Source organism: Pteropus medius, unplaced genomic scaffold (genome assembly GCF_902729225.1).
Source record: "Pteropus medius unplaced genomic scaffold, Ma_sr-lr_union100, whole genome shotgun sequence".
NCBI lineage: Eukaryota > Metazoa > Chordata > Mammalia > Chiroptera > Pteropodidae > Pteropus > Pteropus medius.
In genome coordinates, this window is record NW_024344241.1 from 5,489,975 (window position 1) to 5,508,227 (window position 18,253).

Genomic DNA, 18,253 nt, shown 5'->3' on the forward strand with positions numbered 1-18,253 from the left:
AGGACTGAATGCAGCAGAATGGAGGGAGTACGCAGAGAAGAGCTGCTGGTGAGTTAAAGGCATGAGAGATTCTATTGATCCCTCGGCTTGTCCCTGTAATTATCTAAGTTCCTGAGGCTGCTGGTCAGGGTTGGCCATGTTCACAGAAGCTGGGCCCCCTAACTGATCCAGGTAGGTCTAGGGACAAATACACAGGTGACCCTGGAAGGCTCTCACTAGGACTTCTCCTCAGGTGGTCTAAAATGGACAGGAGCCTGGTCAGCTCGCATAAGTGGAGACTGGTCCATCTTCCTGGATCACACCAGCTGATGGGAAAGAATCATCACCATGAGCAATCTGCAGCGTTTTCCCTGAGCACAGCCAAAATAAAATCTGTAGGGAACTTGGGAGGATATTAAAATTAAGTAGGTGGCAGACACTATTTGATGACACTCCATCTAAGTGACAGCTTAGCACACAGCAGAGGTGGGATGAGCAGGTGGCTAAGGGAGAAGTCAGGGCAGGCGACTGGGTTTCTACATCAAATGAGCAGAGGGCAGCGGAGTGCACCCGAATCAACTCCTGTGGCTACGAACTCCCACTTCTGTGATCCCCATCCTAACCTGGTGCCAGGGACTCAGCGGGTGCACAGCGAGTGTTCATAGAAATAAACGGAGTGGATACTGCAGGAAAAATTCAAATTGCTCTTGCTTCTGTTACCAGAGACCTGTCATATGGAAGGAACATTTTTTGCCTTAGGTATATGGGTGAGCATTGCCTCAATTCTCTAGTGAGTGCCACACTTTGGATTTGTTTTTAGTTTACAGAAGAGTTCATTTAAGACAATCTCTGAAAGTGCAGTGATGGAGATCATTAAAGCCATTGTCAACGTCTATTTCTCTGAGGAGGGTGAGGAAAAAATGCCAGGTAAGTGCTGCATTTCTCAGTCACAAGTGTTTGGGGAGCAGCAGCTGGCAGCAGCTCCTGGGTTCCTGACAGCATGAGCTGAACCCAACTGTATGCACAGGTGATGTTTCCATCAACAGTGTCCCATGGTGGCACCTTCTCAGGCTTTACGGAGAAAGGAGAAACAGCGGTGATTGACTATCCACAGAGGCTCTCATTCTAGAGCACAGCATTGCTCCATTCTCTGCCTGCTTTTAGAAGAAAAGGCAATCGGCAGTGGTTTTCTCAATACTTCAACACCACCATGAATGTTTTATCCATAGAGGGAAATTTTGTTTGAGAAAATCTGACATTGCATGTTGGAGGCAAGGAATATTGTGAATATGTGGGTTCATTCATTCATTTTACCATTTATTTGTTTATTCATTAATCCATTAAATGGTATTGAACACCTTGTATCTTACAGGCATCGGAAAAAAAGATGAACAGGCAAAGCATCTGAAGAACTTGGAAACAGCAGGATAAAAAATATATGTACATATATTTGTAGTATAATGGGGTAAATGTAGGGTAGACGTACTATGTATGTATAGATAGAATGTAAACTCCATGAGGACAGGATCTTAGTGTTTGTTTTGTTCACAAAAGCCTAGAGCATAGTAGTGCTACCGCGTTTTGCCAAAGGCCTTCTGTTGGATTCTTCTATTGCTAAGATACTCATCTGTTTGATTTTCAGCTTTTGTTTTTTGTAATAATTTAAATACATATTGACTCAATAACCCAGATGAAATCACTTTCGGGGTTTTCAGGTCTGGAGTAGTGGGAGGTGGGGAGGAGCAGTAAGGGAAAGAGTATTGCTGTAACGATTCTGAAAATTTCAGAATTTTTACAATTTTCCTGTGGAAAGAAAAATCAGGATTATATTAAAGAACACTCAGTAGCAATTAGAACATAATCAAGAAAGGAGCAGGCTCTATCTAGGCACTTTTATTCTTTTCAAATGACTCCATAATGTAGCTATACATACATAGCATAATTAAGTAATGTCTAGCTAATAACTTATGATTCTGTTTTTTAAAAGAAATGCTTTTTACTATGTTAACAAAAGTATAATTGTGCTAAACTAAAATTTTCATAACAATACTTATGATTTTTGAGTACTTTCAAGGTGCCAAACACCACTCTAACATATTCATTTCATTTTCCAACAACTCTATGAGTTCCTGTTATTACTCTCAATTTACAGATGAAGAAACTGACCTCATGAGCTAAATGACTTTCCTCAAGTCACACAGATGAGAAATGGGGGGCACCCAAGGATTTGAACTCAGATTAGTTTAATGCCTGAGCCATACTCATTACAAGTGCTTACTACTATAGAAGATATTTGCAATATTTAGCCTGTAGAAGAAATGCCTATGTCAGAGCAGTGTCTTCAAATATTTGAAGGGTTGTTTTAGAAGATATCACACTCCTACCATCTTACATTTTGGTTAGAGATTTTTGTTTGTTTTTGTTTTTTTGAGGCTTACTCAAAAGGGTGTGCAATCCTGGTGGGCATGTTAATCAAGGTGCCTTCTGCTCCCCCAGTCAAGGGTGACATTTCAATGAAGCTGGTCATTTAGACCTTCTCTGTGCAACTGTCAGTGGTAAGCAGAATGAGTAATGAAACATGATTGTGTCTGACCTATGAGGACTGAAGGATTGTCCAGTGGTTTCAAGTATTGAGATCCTTCTGGCACCAACCTTCCATGGGTCAGCTTTCAGTCACTCAACTCTGTGACTTAACATAACTTTAGAGTTAGTTAACAGATTTGATTACTGTTGCTGGTAAATGCAAGAATGCCAACTATTTCCAGGCAGAGAGGGATCAGACTTTTCCATGTGGTTCCAGCAGGACCAAGTAGGACCAATGAACTTCGCATTGCTGTGAGGCTGATTTTGATTCAGAATTGGGGGCAGGGTTAACAACAGAATAAGCAGCCTTGAGAAGAAAATTTCTGTCACTGGAGATGAGATGTTCCAGCAGAAACTGGTGTAGCAGAAGGAATTTCCCCATTGGTTGGGAACTTGGACTAAATGTTCTCAATATCCCTTTCCAGAAAAAAGAGTTTATCATTCTATATGGGTTTTCCTGATCCTCGCTACACCTGAAGATGATCTAAGATTACTCTTAACTTTCCTATGTGTTAACAGAAGTGCCTTTCATCTCTCAACATTTAGTGATAATGATATGTAACATTTATTGGGAGCTCACTTGTAGTAGGCACTATTTTAAGTCTTCAAATGAGATGTCCTCTTCTCAATTTCAACCCATGTCAGATTTATCTTGTTCTTATAATAGAACTTGAGTTGGTTAGGCAGCACACAGGCATTCCACAGTGCAACCAGGAAAAGGTTGAGAGTAGTCAGTGGTGGAATCTTAAGAGCCTGAGGAGCCTGGAGCAAAAGGCCAAACCACTTCCCCAAGGGCACCTCTGTGAAGCTCCTCTCCTCCTTTTCCTCGTCCTGATGCTGTCCCATCCTGGCAGACTGAGAGGCTGTTCATGTGAACTGCCTCCTTGGCTCCTTTTCCCTTCTGGCTTCCAGCTGGGTGTCATCAATGGAAAGAACTGGCTGTAGATTAGGGTGACAGGGTAGGAGTGAGGTTGGGGCAGTGTTAGACTTAAGCCTGCTCAGAATGGCTTACTAGATATGACTGTGCACTTCTTTTGCCAATTCTGTTTCCAGTGATCACTTTGGTAGCTTGAAATAGGCCATGGAAAGAGTATATACACCAGAAAAATGGGCAGATACTATAAATTTTAAAAAATTTCCAGAGAGCCAGCTATTAAACATTGACCAACACACCAATGGATTAAGACGTTTATTCTGCTGGCTTCTCTTTTCTTGAGTAGCTTCAGGTTCACCTTGACCAAAGGTCATTATTCTTTTCGAAGTTGTCATCTCTACACACTTCCCTCCTTCTGGGGACTGCACTATCTCTCTTTTGGTTTCTCCACTTGCCTCCAGTTGAAAATAGTTCCTTTAATGAACAATTCTCAGATTACCTTAATTTAAGTGGGCCATTTGTTTCCTGCAGAGATCGTGGTTGATATAGTCCATAAATAAGTGAGTCACAACCACTGGCCAGGTCATTCTTCAGTGTGAGGTATGATGGTTAATTATGCCTCAATTGTGATAATTCTAGAACCTGAATCTACTGCCTCAAGAGAATTAGAAGAAATCAGCAACCATTCTCAGTTTTACAAACAAGTTTCCCTCAATGTCTTTGCTTGCTAATGTCTCCCTTTATCAACAACTCCTCTAAGCCTAAAACATGAAAAAAATTTTTCAAAGAGATGACTTTGGAAACCCTTACTTTTCTCTGAAGATCTTGGGGAAGAATCTCTATAATGTGGGGTTAACAGTCTCCTGTTTGGCATCTGGTTCAAAGTGAAAGTCCAAAACCAGTGACTCTCAACCTCTGCTAAACATGACAATTAGCTGAGAGCTATAGGCAAGCTAATACTTGGGCCCCTAGATCAATTAGATCACATTCTCATAGACACTAGCTATGTGAACTTGAGAAATAACCTTTCCAAGATACTTTCCTAGTGAGAAAGATGAGACAATCATACCTACTGTATGGATTTGCTACAGAGATTACATGAGTAATAAACAGTGCTCAGCATTAACATCCTAATTCACCATTTTCTCGCCTCCCTCCCTTAACCTTCCCAGCACTGTCCTAGAACAAAAAGTACAAGGCAGGTCCCTGGGAGGTCTAGACCATTGGATCCTAAAATGTGGTCCTTGGATCTTGGTATAATTTGAGAACTTGCTAGAAACTCAAATCCTCCAGCCTGCCTCTTCCTCAATCCACTGATTCAAATTCTCTGGGAATGGGATCCAGCAATTAAAATTTTAACAAATCTTCCAGATGACTGATTTACAGTAAGTTCAAGATCCAGTGGTCTAGATGTTCCTCTCTATTTGCTGGTAATGCCAAATGAACTCTTCTTCTCTCTTTGACTCAGGTTTGTTCCTTTGGCTAACTGTACTCTCCCACTCCATGGACACTCTAGGCCATATATTCTTATCATGCAGTTCATCATGGGTTGTTTGGCTGGCTGGAGCATGGGTTGGTTTCCAGCATTCACTGCCCACGAAACTAGGAATGAGCGCAAACACAGAGAGTCTCTTCTTCCAACAGATCCAAAGCCATCGTTTGGGAAGAAATTACTTTCTTGTTTTGCTTTTGCAATGACTACTGTGTTTACAGATAAAGACTCTGTGAATTCTCTTTGCTCATCAGATGAGAATCTTGGGATAAAGATATCTGCCTTGAGAGATAGAGGCATGGATGGAGTTCCTCCTTTAAGGTCCACGGGTATGTGCATGCGTGAGGTTGCCTGGGAGCATGCTTCTGTGTTTGGGGCCAGTGTGGGTAAGTAGTAGCATTTAAGGAGAAGGACGAGACTATGAGTGTCTATGAGTCTCCTTGGCTGGCAGGCTCTCAACGTTATAAAATGCCTCTTGATTTTCTCTAAATTACATTCATTGTTCATCTCTGTGAATTTTACTGATGATCTCACATTATCCAGGATTTGGAGAACTATCCCTTATGCAGTAGATGCAAATGAGCTCAGAATCTTGCTTACTAAATAAGAAATCAACCTCTTGGCAGCTCTTCATTTCATGATGTCTTCCAGGGGCAAATTTGGCAGCGATAACTTCAGGTCTTCCAAGTGAATGAAGTGTTCTACCAAATGAGCTTCTGAGAGTAGAGAAGTTTCTCTCTGCTGGGCAACCTGGTCAATCTCAGTTGTTGCCAATAGTTTAGCAATGAGCTATCTCAGATTGGTAGATTTTTAAACTATAATGTGCTAGATAGTGATGGTGTCCAAGTAGAATTTGCAGCTGGCCCTATAGCAAAGCAGATGATGGAGACTCATTACTTGACAAAAAATGCTCTGTCATTTTTACCTGTAGATAAAAATATTGCAGCAACATTTTCATACTGTAGCACAAGTGGGAAATAGACAAGCCCATTCCAAATTTATCATTTAGGTCCTGACACACCAATTCACCCTTCAAGTCTTTATCTATGAAGATCCTTTATGTGGTATTATTTTCTCTAAATGTTTTTACATCTTAGATATAGAGAAATCTTCACACAGACCTCTGTGCCATTCATCATATTGCTAGGATGATGCTGATATTTATGGGGTAAATCAAGGACCATTATCATAAACCACGTCTAGATATTTACAAATCACTGTGGTGAAACCTTTTACATAGTTCTATGTAAAATCTTTGTCAAATTCGATTTAAATGTGTTTTTAAAAGTAATGTTCTCATACAATCTGAGATTTTTCTAATGGTAGTTAACTAGTGTCAGGAAAGAGACTGTTGCTACGGGGACCATCAAAGGTAACTTTTGGTCCTTATTGGGGCCTTACTGGTTTGGTCAGAGGCAAGAGGACAAGAGGATCCTTTTCTTTACTAAATTAGAATAGAAAAGGTAAAGATGAGGAGTTGAGTGTGGGGCAACCTTCCTCTAACTGAGGAAGACAGCCAGAGGAATCTCACTGCTGCGTCAGGAAGCCCAATGAACCTAAGCTTTTTTTTTTTTTTTTTTTTTACTGCATTTGTCAGAAAAACTGAAGCATGGGGCTAAGGAGGAGGTACTGTCCCCTACCATAGCAGTGTCTTCTTCATGCTGAGAAAGTAAGAGCCTGGGTTGAATGGCAAAGGTCCTGAACACCACTCGTGGAAGGGGCCAGACCAGGCCAATCCCATTTCTTCAGCTAAGGAAGTTCAAATTGGCGGTTTTCAAGTGGAGGTGAGGCCTTCAGATATTTGAAGCCCTGAGTCTTGTACATGAACTGAGGTTTTGCATTAAGATAAGCTACAAAAATATATTCTCATCAGGATTTATGAATAAGAATAAGATAAAAACAAGAATTATAACAGTGAAAGGGTAGTGGAAAGGTATGTTATGTAAGTGTACTTACCTGTGTGTTTTATTAATTCTTGCTTTATATATTAATCTTTTACAGTGTTCTTTAGAAAACCTTGATCTTAGAGAGACAGAAAAGAATTTTTGTAGATGTTTTTTGATGATTCCATGTAATCCCTTTCATTGGCTCAGTGCACTCATTGTCTCCCCGCCACTCCCATTTTCTCACTCCTCTACTGGGTGCTGGGAGTTTGGCCTCTAATTGCTCTTGGCTCATAGGTGACTCCTCACTGGAGAGCTTACACCCCTACTTGCAGGGGCTTGTCAGTCTACATCAGTGACAGACTGTTGGAGGAGGGTACCAAAGGCCTACTCCCTTACCTAAGTGGGAGACAAGACTGGGGTAAGGTTTATGCTCCAGCGCTCCCCACTGTGGGTGGGTGTCACAGCCCAGCCCAGCTCCTTGCTGCCCTAGCCTGCTTTCCTCACTCTCATATAGTTCTTATTGAAGAGCACTCCCCGATAAATAGTGAGCACTCTGACCCAAGACAATAACCACAGAGCAAATGGAATCTCTGTGTGCTCCCAGGCTCACAGGAAGGCATGTTGTCTGGCTGAACACCCTGTCACAACAATCGCATAACCTTTGGGTCTCATCTTTGCAATTGGAGTCCCATAAAATGGCAATACTGTGTTGTTTACATTTCAGAAACCTAAAATATAAGTCACCAATGAAAAATGAGGAAAGGAGTAAAATTGGATTATTCTCTGATAAATATTAAAGAAACTGTTTTACATGGCATGGCAACAATTTGAAAGCTTTGTAGTTAAAATTAGATCATATTTTTTAGGGACATATTCAGCTACTTCTGTTTTGTGGACATTGATATAAATACCATGTAGAAATCATTTTGGTTTTATGAAATGAGTGAGACCCAACACAGATCATAATATCAGTGTATTAAAGATAAACCGTTGTATTTCTCATGTGAAAGCTGAAACCTCAAGGGTCACGACCACAGAAGAAGTCATGAGGAATCTCACTGCTGAGTCAGATAATACCAACTGCTTGCCAGCTGCCAAATTGCAAACAGAAAGTTAGTTATTTGCTAAGTCAGACCGGGAACGCCATACTACTTGTTGATAAAACCAGCCACAGCGTTAGATTACCAAATCTCACAAGCAGCCTGACATATCCTACAGACCTTAAAACAGGCACAGAGCAGTTGCTGAACATCCAGCCTAACGTTTGTGACTTTATGAACTTGTCAATTACTTAATCATCAAACTTCAGGTTTCTCATCTGAAAAGGAGGCAGATGCTTTATTGGGTTATTTAGGGTTTAGTACAATAAGGTCTATAGGGCACCTAGCACCGTGCTTGGAAGAGTGTAAAATCCCATTGAATGGTAGCTGTTCATCTGAAAGAAGGACTACACTCTTGATTTTTGAAACTTCAAGTGGACATTTATATAATACATTTTAAAAGTAAAAATTTAACGAAGATCACAAGTGGATATGAGCTCTGTATTATTCCAAACTTTCCTGACCTTTGTCTATGTACATTAATATATATTTAAACATAGATGTACTAGCATACACTTGGTACTTTACATCCTGCTTTTTTTCCCCATTCAGCATTATTTTGTTTACACATGTGTATATTTGGCATAGTCTACTTATGTCATTTTTATATTTCATTCCTGAAGGCAATATATACATAATATCATAAGAAGTTGGAGAAGATACTGACCCATTATGTTAAAAAAGCCCCAGGGCTCCAGGATTCACCAAACCAATAGCCCTAACCTGTTAGCAAGTCACTAAGTACTTACAAAAAGACTTTTTTTAAACTATCAGCCTGGCTTGGACTCTCACAAGTCTGCCCTCTGATTCTCCTCAAGAGACCCCATGACCTTGACTGTTTGCTCCCCTCTTGCTGATACTACTCAGTCCTTAACACCTCTTTTTAGGCCAGATAATTCTTTTTTGGGAGTGGGGGCTATCCTGTGCATTGTAGAGTATTTAGCAGCATCCTTGGCCTCTACCCAATAGATGCTAATAGCACCTCCTCGCAGTCATGGCCATCAAAAATGTCCCCAGACATTGCCCCCTGTGGGAGGGAGTAAAAGTACCCTTGGCTGAGAACCACTCTTTTAGGATCTTGTACCATAATGGATACTGCGCTTTGACTGTTTGCTCAAATTCAGGCCCAGAATGTACCTGGCTTTACCTCTGCATCATTCTAAGAGCTGCACCATCTCTTTCCCTGGAAGTTTAATCACCATCATAAAAATGAAACTCTGTGATTGAGGTCTAAAATAGGGCATGATGTCTGGACGAAGCAGGATGATTTCTACTCAGTATAATTACAAGTAAGATAAGAAAAGCAATCTAGTATAATGGAAAGTCCCTTTACTTTTCCAAGTCAGGGTTATTCATCTGTAAAATGGAAGTAGTAACAGAAGAGTCTGCTTAACTTTAAGAGCTGTTGTAATGATCGAAATGTTAATTGACTGACTCATTCGTTCATCCAACATTTACTGAGACAACACTGTGTTTGGTGCATGGACGCAGAGAAGTATCAGACAAGCATCCAACCTCAGAGGAGAGACAAACACAGACACCTGTAAAATACAATAGTTTCATCCATGGGTGACTACATACAAAAAATGTGATACATACATGCAATGGAGTATTATTTGGCTTTAAAAGAGAAGGAAATTTCAACACATGCTACAACATGGATGAGCCTGGAGGACATTATGCTTATTGAAATAAGCCAATCGCGAAAGTAGGGGCCTGATAATGGCTGAGGTGGGAAGGAAAGAGCTAGAAAAAATGAGGAAGGACATGTAGGCCAAAGGGCCAGCAAAAGCCAAGATATGAAGGATGAGAAAAAGGATGACATGTGTAGAACAAAAGCACTTTGATGTTACTGGAGCATGAAATGGTAGATGATATGGAGAGGCCATAAAAGAGACTAGGAAGAAAGTGGCCACAACCATGAGTGCCTTGAATGCCGTGGTAAGGAGCCTGGACATCAACCTGCAAGTGGTAGGAGCCACCGAAGAATGATAGGGAACTAACATGGTCCAATGTGTGGCCAAGTGAAAAAATGATGTGTGTGAAAGCCCTTTGTAGTTTGTTAACTCCTGCAGAAATGTAAAATTTTATGACGATTGTTATTGTTACAATGACAGCTGCAGGTGACATACAGCATCTGGTGAAACAACAGAACATAAGATTGCAGGAATGTTAGCTAGGTCGCCGTGGATCAGAAGCACGTGATCAATGCAGTAAGCTCACATCGCTCACCAAAAGCTGGCCTCACCTGCAGGTGGAAGTAACAAATAAAGGGCCGCAAATACAGACTAAAGAATATGATAGCAGGTAGCCACAAGGAGACACCTGGAATAGAGCCATGAATTCAGGCCCACACATTCTGCCCAACAGACATTAGGTTATTCAATAAAACTGGCTATGCAATGTGGCTCATTAATAGGGCCGCTGCACTTCAGTGAGACTCCACAAGTATCTACATAGAAAAGACAGAAATGTGAGAATCGGTCAGGGGAGCGGAAACAAATGTGGGGCCTGAGGAACAGTGGAAGAAAGGCATTATTGGAGCTACCGGAGCTCTTTTGCAGAGAGAAGCTGGACATTGTAAAGAACTATAATGTATTATTTTCTGGCATTTAATCAGAAATAGTGAGTCAAAGGACTTTTATGATCAAAGAACCAGTTGTACCCTCAGGCAGTGTAAGTCTGCTTGAATGACAAGGCTTGGGAATCAGGAGGTAAGCATGACTTTAGGTGAGGGATTTGTGCCTTAAATTTTGCATGTAATTCAAATTTTTGTAAACCGAATTTTATTTCCCCATTGCCTTTTATTAGAATCTCCAGGCTAAAGTCAATTAGTTTCTGATGGATTTTTCACTTGAAAGGGGTTGTACTTTGCTTCCCATGCTTCTCTTGTAGCCCACAGGGTACACACACACACACATATACACCCAAAGCCATATGAGGCTGATGGCTTTTAAAGAAAGCCTGAGGCAAATCCTTCTAGGCCATGAGCAATCGTTTCCTACCATTTTCATTTGGAAGGTTCAGATTTTCCTATTTGGTCACACCTGGAATATGTTTAGCTTAGAAATAAATAATAAGAATATCATGAAGGCATTTCAGACCTTTCATCTAAAACTCCAAAGCTAAGGACTCAACAAATATTTATTTGGCACTTATTAACATATCCCTATGTGGAGAAATATTTTGTTTATTTTTACTCTGCCTGTCTTTAAAAAAATATTTATGGTACTTTCCAAAGAAGTAGAAGACAAGCTTTACTATTAGGAATACTATTTTTTTTTTTCTCTTTGAATTCCTAGTGCCAAGCACAATATATAGGATATAATAGACCCTATATCAAAAATTCTTTCAAAAACAAAAGCTCAGAGGGAAGGAGAGGAGGGAAAACAGTACGAGTCGGCTGGAGGAGATGGTCACCATGAGAGCAGTAGAAGAATTTCTTGGGAATGAACCAAATCTTTACAGCTTCAATATAAGAAATGTCCCAGGCCAGGGCTGTTCCCAGTCATGATGCTTTTTATGATTGGGCTAGACAATTGTAGGCTTTTTAATGCCAGGCCAAGGGCTGAAACTTTATCCTGTAACAATAGCAGCACATTAAGATTCAAGCCTCGTCTTAATCATCTTCAAAATCATCTTAAGGGGAGACTGGGATATTAAAGAATAAATAGAAAGGGTATGAAAAAGTCGAAGTTTCCTTTGCTGAGGACGAGATCTGAAACATAAGTATGATCCTCTCCACGCGCAGCCTCTCCTTTTTATGTAGGTTTTATAAGGAAAAAGCTCACCATATTTTTGGCCCTTTGCATGTCTTCCTGGTATGATTTAGTGATCCTCGTGACTTAGGCACAGGATTGTGGAGGATGTGAGCACAGGTCCACTCATTCCTATCAATGGAGATGATTTCCCATTTCATACTTTCCAGGCAGCAGCATGCTCTCAGCCCATCTTCTCACTGCATGTAGGGCGACTCAGCATTTGCAGAGTGAAGTAAAATACCATGAAAAATGACCACACTTCCTCCTCCTACAGGCCTATCCTGGGCTTTGGGCTCTGCTCCAGGATAACCAGGGCAGGTCTCCAGAGGACTGGCCTTCCCCTGGGGCCCTGACAATTTAAAGAAGCTGGGGAGGCCAGAATGGCTGCAAGTTCCCCTGCCGGCCTGTGGCTTGGCTTCAGAGTCCCAGATATCCCTTCAGTTGGCCTGCATCAGAGCTGAAATCTCATCCAGATGAAGCCCTGATTTGGACGTCAATAAAAAGATTTGCTTTTCAGTAACAACTTTGCCGGTAAGATGTCGGTTTGGCAATATGGATTCAAAACAGACTTAGAGGTGATCTCAGCAGAGCCAGTGCTCTGCCAAAGCCCAAATGGGCTAGGTATCGTTTCTTAAAGCATACCTCAAAGAGTAAATATTTCTCAAGGGATATAAAGTGTGTATTGATGTGCTGACTTTTCATCTGAAAACCTCATTATTTCATCTATAAAATTCTCCTCTGTGATCTGGAACATCTAAACTATGACAAATAAATCTTTTGACACCAAGCGCCTCTCTTTCACTTCTCCCACTTCCTCATTCTCACTGGACCAGTTCTTCAACTCCAGGCTCACACCCTCCCAGGGATTTTTATCCCAACACAGCCCTCTCAGTTTCCCTTTTCCTCTCCCACACACCTGGATCGTTTAACACAACACTGTGAATTTCTTCCCTCTCAAGAGGGGCTGGTCCACCTCGAACTCAATCTGCTTTTCTCTGCATTTGCTTGTGCACAGTCAAGTTGTGCAGAAGAAACCATGGTTCCCCTGGAGGTTTACCGTCTCTGGTCAAAACCTTCCTTACTACCCGCAGCCCTTTTCCTGCCCCTGGCCAGATCCCTTTCTACTACTTGTGGCACTGATTAAAAATCAACTCCACATCAAAGCACTCTAAGTTGGAATGGTAGTTGGCATGCAGACTTCTGAATGCGAACAGCCACAGCTGGTAGTGGAGCTGAATCTTCTGAAGGAGGGCATGTCACACAGTGCTTTGGAGCAGGAACCAGCACAATGGCTCATGAGAGCAGGGCTGCTGAGCATGTAGAGATCTCCTTGGGGGGATATACACACTCTTTGGGAGAAACCTAAGGGTACTGGGTTCTGGTCCCCAAGGTCTTAATCATCTTGTGTCATCATTCCCCCACTCAGCCTATTACTATCATCATTGCTTTGTCTGATGTGCAGTAGTGACTTGAGAAATTAGTCTTTTGAAGAAACAGTTTCTTTTTATTTCTCTGAATTGTTCATTATTTTTAATATCTTCACAAAGAAAGCCTTCATTATTAAGCAGAACAGCAATTGGAAATAAAACCATTAAAATATTTGTATAGTACTCATAGGCATGGAACCATAAGAGTTAAATGAAATACAGGTCTAGAATAAAATTCACACATAATCCCTGATATTAATGACTTTGCAGTCTGGTCAGGTGGCAAGACCTACACTAAATAGAACCAAGGGATTTTGAGGTTGGAGAGGTGTAGGTAGAGAAAAATAAAACAATAAAAAACAAACAGTGTTCAATTAATTTGGATGTAGCAGGTACCTGCTCTAATGCTATTCCACACAAGTACTTCCTACAACATAACTGTCCTCCCAGCATGACCATTGCAGGCCCGGGTGGTAGAGTCATCACTGGGAACAGCTGGAGATCTTAGGGAGTTCAAGCTGGGCTCAAGTCAAAGTTGGGGAGAATGGCTCACTCCTGTTGGGTTACAATCTGGTAGAGAACCCCCCAAAGTGTCACAAAATTTAATGTAAGTTTTTGTGTCATATGCTATAACCTCAGAACCCAGATAGGAGTCCAGGGAGCTTGGATGGGGAGGGATTCAAATAAAGAATGACATGCTACATTCAGAATTTCTACTGGAAACCCCTACTGAGGTTTTGTTCTTGGGTCAAGATAGTCACACCGTTTCCTATTTTCTTACAGAGTTCTTTCTAGAGAATATCTTCATTCTCCTTAGTGTCAATGTAGGTCCTCTGAGGAGCAGATGCCAAGACCAGAGTAGACATGCAAGAGATTCATAGGTGGAGACATTTGTGATAAAGAGGAGAGAACAGGTGTAGGGGGAAAGGGCCTTCGTCCTGCAATACAGATGCAACACTTGTGAGGAAAAAAAAAAGAGGAAAGTAAGATTGGGCAGAAGAGCCTCAGATCTCGGAAAAGTCCTGAAAGTTCCAGCTGGGCCAGTAGGGAGCTGCTGGGCCAGAGCTGCCCAGATGAGGATTCCACCAGAGGGTAGGAATGGCCTGGCTTATAGTACCCCTCTGGACAGCCTGGAGATGTGTGACCTGGCATGACTGCCATAATGGATCTGAAGGTGCACTGCTTGGATGCTGTCAGTTAGCTATGTTCCTTGCAGAAGAGTCTCCTAGAGGAAGATTCGAGCAGGGCACCTCAGTAGCTGCCATACCCTTGCAAGTAGAATTTCGTTGGATTGTTTACTGAGCCATGTCGGAATTGCAGCAGCAAACGTGACTTGACTTCCATCCTAGGAGGAAGCAGGCCCCCATGCCAGCAGGCCTCTGCCAGCTTTGGCCCCCAGTTTAGCAAACATGCCCTGGCATGTCCAAACCCTAGCAGTGGAAAGCAGTAAGAGATCACTCAAACTGCAAACACCATGTAGCAGATACAAAGTTCATAGTCACATGAAAAAAAATGAATTCAGTGATTTCCTAGGTAATTAAGTAGTTTCTCAGTCTGTTCAAGGTTTCTCTGCCAATTTGGAGTTATCTGAGCTAACAGGGTGTTCCTGTTCCCAACCCTCCCTGGGGCTGCACACTTGTTCCATGTCTCACCTGTCATCGTGGCACCGCAGGGGGATGGCATGTATGGTCTGCCACCCTGCCCTGGCTTCACTGAGGATATTCTCAGATCAGTGGGCCTGGGGTCATCAGCCTCTCTTCTGGCTGCCTCTGCTGCTGTCCAGGGCTTCCCTACAAGGTCTGTGGCTTATACCACCCACCTCACAACCAGTACTGGAGTTGCCAGTCATGAACCCAAGGCCATTTTTGATCTACCTTCCCTCTATCTGCCTCTTGCAAGTTATCTTCTAGATTGTGGGTATGCAGCCAGTCTAAGAGAGGAGCCATTACCTTGGGCAAAGCAGCTCTTTAGCTGTGGCATTTCTGGATGAGAGCTGGCAGCTAAAGATTGTCTGCTGGTGACACTTCCAGCAGTTGGGGAACTAAACCTTTCATTCTTGAAAGGGAATATGGGAGGAATATCCTTAGCATGAGTATATCTGTGGGCAAATATTGTGAGAGTGTTGACCATTACCATGTTCCTCACGTCCTGTGATGATGCAAAAGTAATAGAATATGGAATTAATATTAACATTAACTTTGACTTTCAGTTTTATTCCTTTCCCTCTGAAGAGTTCATGTTAAAGTTTATGCATCCAAGAACCATTTACTCCCTGAGGCGATTTCCCAAGCCTCCTGTCTCCCATTTGTTTTCTTTTCTACTTCCCCACTTGTTTGCATTTCTACCACAGGCCATCAAGGGAAATCAAAAGCAGTGAAATACAAACCAGTCCAAAACCAGCTCGGCCAGAGTCTCAACCAATGGCAAGTGGAAGTTACAGTCTTGGCTAGACTGATTTGAAAGGATTGCCAATTGCTTCTCGTTCCTGTTTCCTTGGACAAAACCTGGAATTGCCTACATATATAGTTACAGTATCTTCTCAGGACGTTTTACCAGCTTCGCTTTCACAAAATCGCAAAAAGGCTCTGGTGAACCCTCTTGTCACATACCTCCCACTCTACCCATAAAAATCCCAAAGGAAAATCCAAATATTCGGGCAATGTAAAATCCAACATAAAATCCACACAGATTCTTAATTCTCCATGGAATTCATGTACAGGGTAACTACTCTGGTACGATGACATATGGATGAATCATAGCTGGGAATATCTTTTAGAACCCCCTCAGATCTGCAGAAGCTGGGAAACAAGCCCAGGGAGGGTGCAGCCTCTATTAATAAAATGCTCCTCTTGTGCCAGATCCACCAGGGGCTGTGCCCATGTGACATTTCAGCTCTAGAAATGTACCCCTTTCCAATTCCAGTCTCCTTCACAGATACGTGAACGCCTGAAATCCCCATCTCTCATGACTCATTCCTTTTGGCTAATAACAAGGTTTCTTCTCTCACTTCACATTTGTTTAACATGAAGATTCCCCTGGGTGGGTGTTGCTTTAAGTCATAGAATGTTAAAGCTAGAAAGGATCTTAGCCTAGTTTTGTGTGCTCATCAAACTGGGTGCTGCAGTCATGGCAGAGCTTGGGAAAGCCACAGCATAAATGGGCATGTCTTGGAACAGAGACTTTCCTGGACTCTGTAAAATTTTCCTTAAACTGGAGTATAATTTAAAACATTTTTATATTAAAACAAATAAGGATACAGTGCAATGCAGAATGCCAAATTTGTGTGAATGTTAATTTAAAAGAGATTATGATGTGTTGGCCAATTCTAAACAGCTACTAGTGTATGAATTCACAATGGCTGTTGCGGGTACTTTGCTGGAAAGTTTGAGAAGGCACTGCTTTAAAAAGAGCAAGCCGTTGTATGCTCCAGAAATTCTATTTCTGTGTGTTAGAATTCTGATACCAATTATGATGTGTGGTTTTTCCCCACACCACCAAGCAAGTGACACTACCTATCTGGATATAGCACCAGACCCCAGAGGTTAAGGGCTCAGTCCTACAATTCTTTCCTCTGCCCCCACTTCAGACATCAGTTGCAAGTTCAGGTTGTCAACTGCGCTTCTGACCTATTGGCTATATAGATGGGAAGTTTCAATGACACTTGGGTTCAATTAATTTTAAGAGCAGCTAACAGAACTCAGAAACATCTTACGTATTAGATTACTGGTTTATTACAAAAGAATATAACTCAGAAACATCCTGATAAGAGATGCATAGGGCAAGGTATGGGGAAAAGGGCTCAGAACTTTCATTCCCTCTTCAGGTGCACCACTCTTCCAGAATCTCCATGTGTTCACCAACCCAGAAGCTCTTCTGAATCCTGTCCTTTTGGTTTTTTATGAAGGCTTCGTTACGCTGTAATAATTAAATCATTGGCCATCGGTGATTAAACTCAACCTCCAATACTTCCCCCCATCCCAGAGGTGAGAGGGTGGGGACTGAAAGTTTCTATCTCCTAATTACAGGGTTGGTTCTCCCGGGAACTAGCCCTCATCCTTTGCTTACCCAAGGCTTTTCTAAAAGTATCTCATTAACACAATACAAGACAACTTTATCATTGTCATCACTTGGGAAATTCAAAGGGTGTTAGGAGCTCAGTGCCAAGAACTGATGAAGACCAAATATATATATTTTTATTATAAATTATAGTATGACAGTATATACCCCCAAGAATTGAAGATATTTGTATACTCAAGTTTACAGCAGAATTGTTCACAATAGCCAAAAGTTGAAAGCAACCCAAGTGTCCATAGGTGGATAAACGGATAAACAAAATGTTGTCTATAGATACAAAGAAATGCTATTGAGCCTTAAAAAGGAAGGAAATACAAACATATGCTACAATATGAATGAACTTTAAGAACATTATTCTCAGTGAAATAAGCCAGACACAAAAGGACAAGTACTGTAAGAATTTACTCAGATGAGTTATCTATAGTAGTCACATTCTTAGAGACAGAAAATAGAATGGTTGTTGTCAGGGACACAGAAAAGTAGAGAGTTGTTTAATCGGTACAGTTTCAGTTTTGCAAGAAGAAAAGAATTCTGGAGGTGGAAGATGATGATGATAGCATATAATGTGAATGTTCTTAACACTATAGAACTATACATTTAGAAATAGTTAAGGTGGTAAATTTTATGTTATATGTATTTTTACCACAAGCTTAAAAAGGTGAGGGAGTATGAGAGACAGGAGTGGAATTTCAAGATCAAGTCCTCCCACCTTACTGTGTCCATTCACAGACGATGGAAACTGAGGTCAGAGAGTGGCAGTTGTCTGCTAGGTACCTGGTTATTTAGTGCTGGAGCCAAACCCAGGCTTTCTGAAATCTGAATTCTATGTCAGTGCTCTTTCTGTTAAAACATCATTATTTATCATTGTTTTCCACATTGATAGGAGAGACACAGGTGACAAGGATAGTCAGTTCAGGTAAATTTAGCAGTGTCACTTGTACCTTTCAATTCCCACTACCACTACCCTAGTCCAGGCTTTTACCACTTGAATTACTGCCACAGCCCCCTGATTGGTCTCCCTGATTCTGGTGGAATGCATTCTGCACACACTTCAGCCGTTGGGCAGTGTCAATCAGC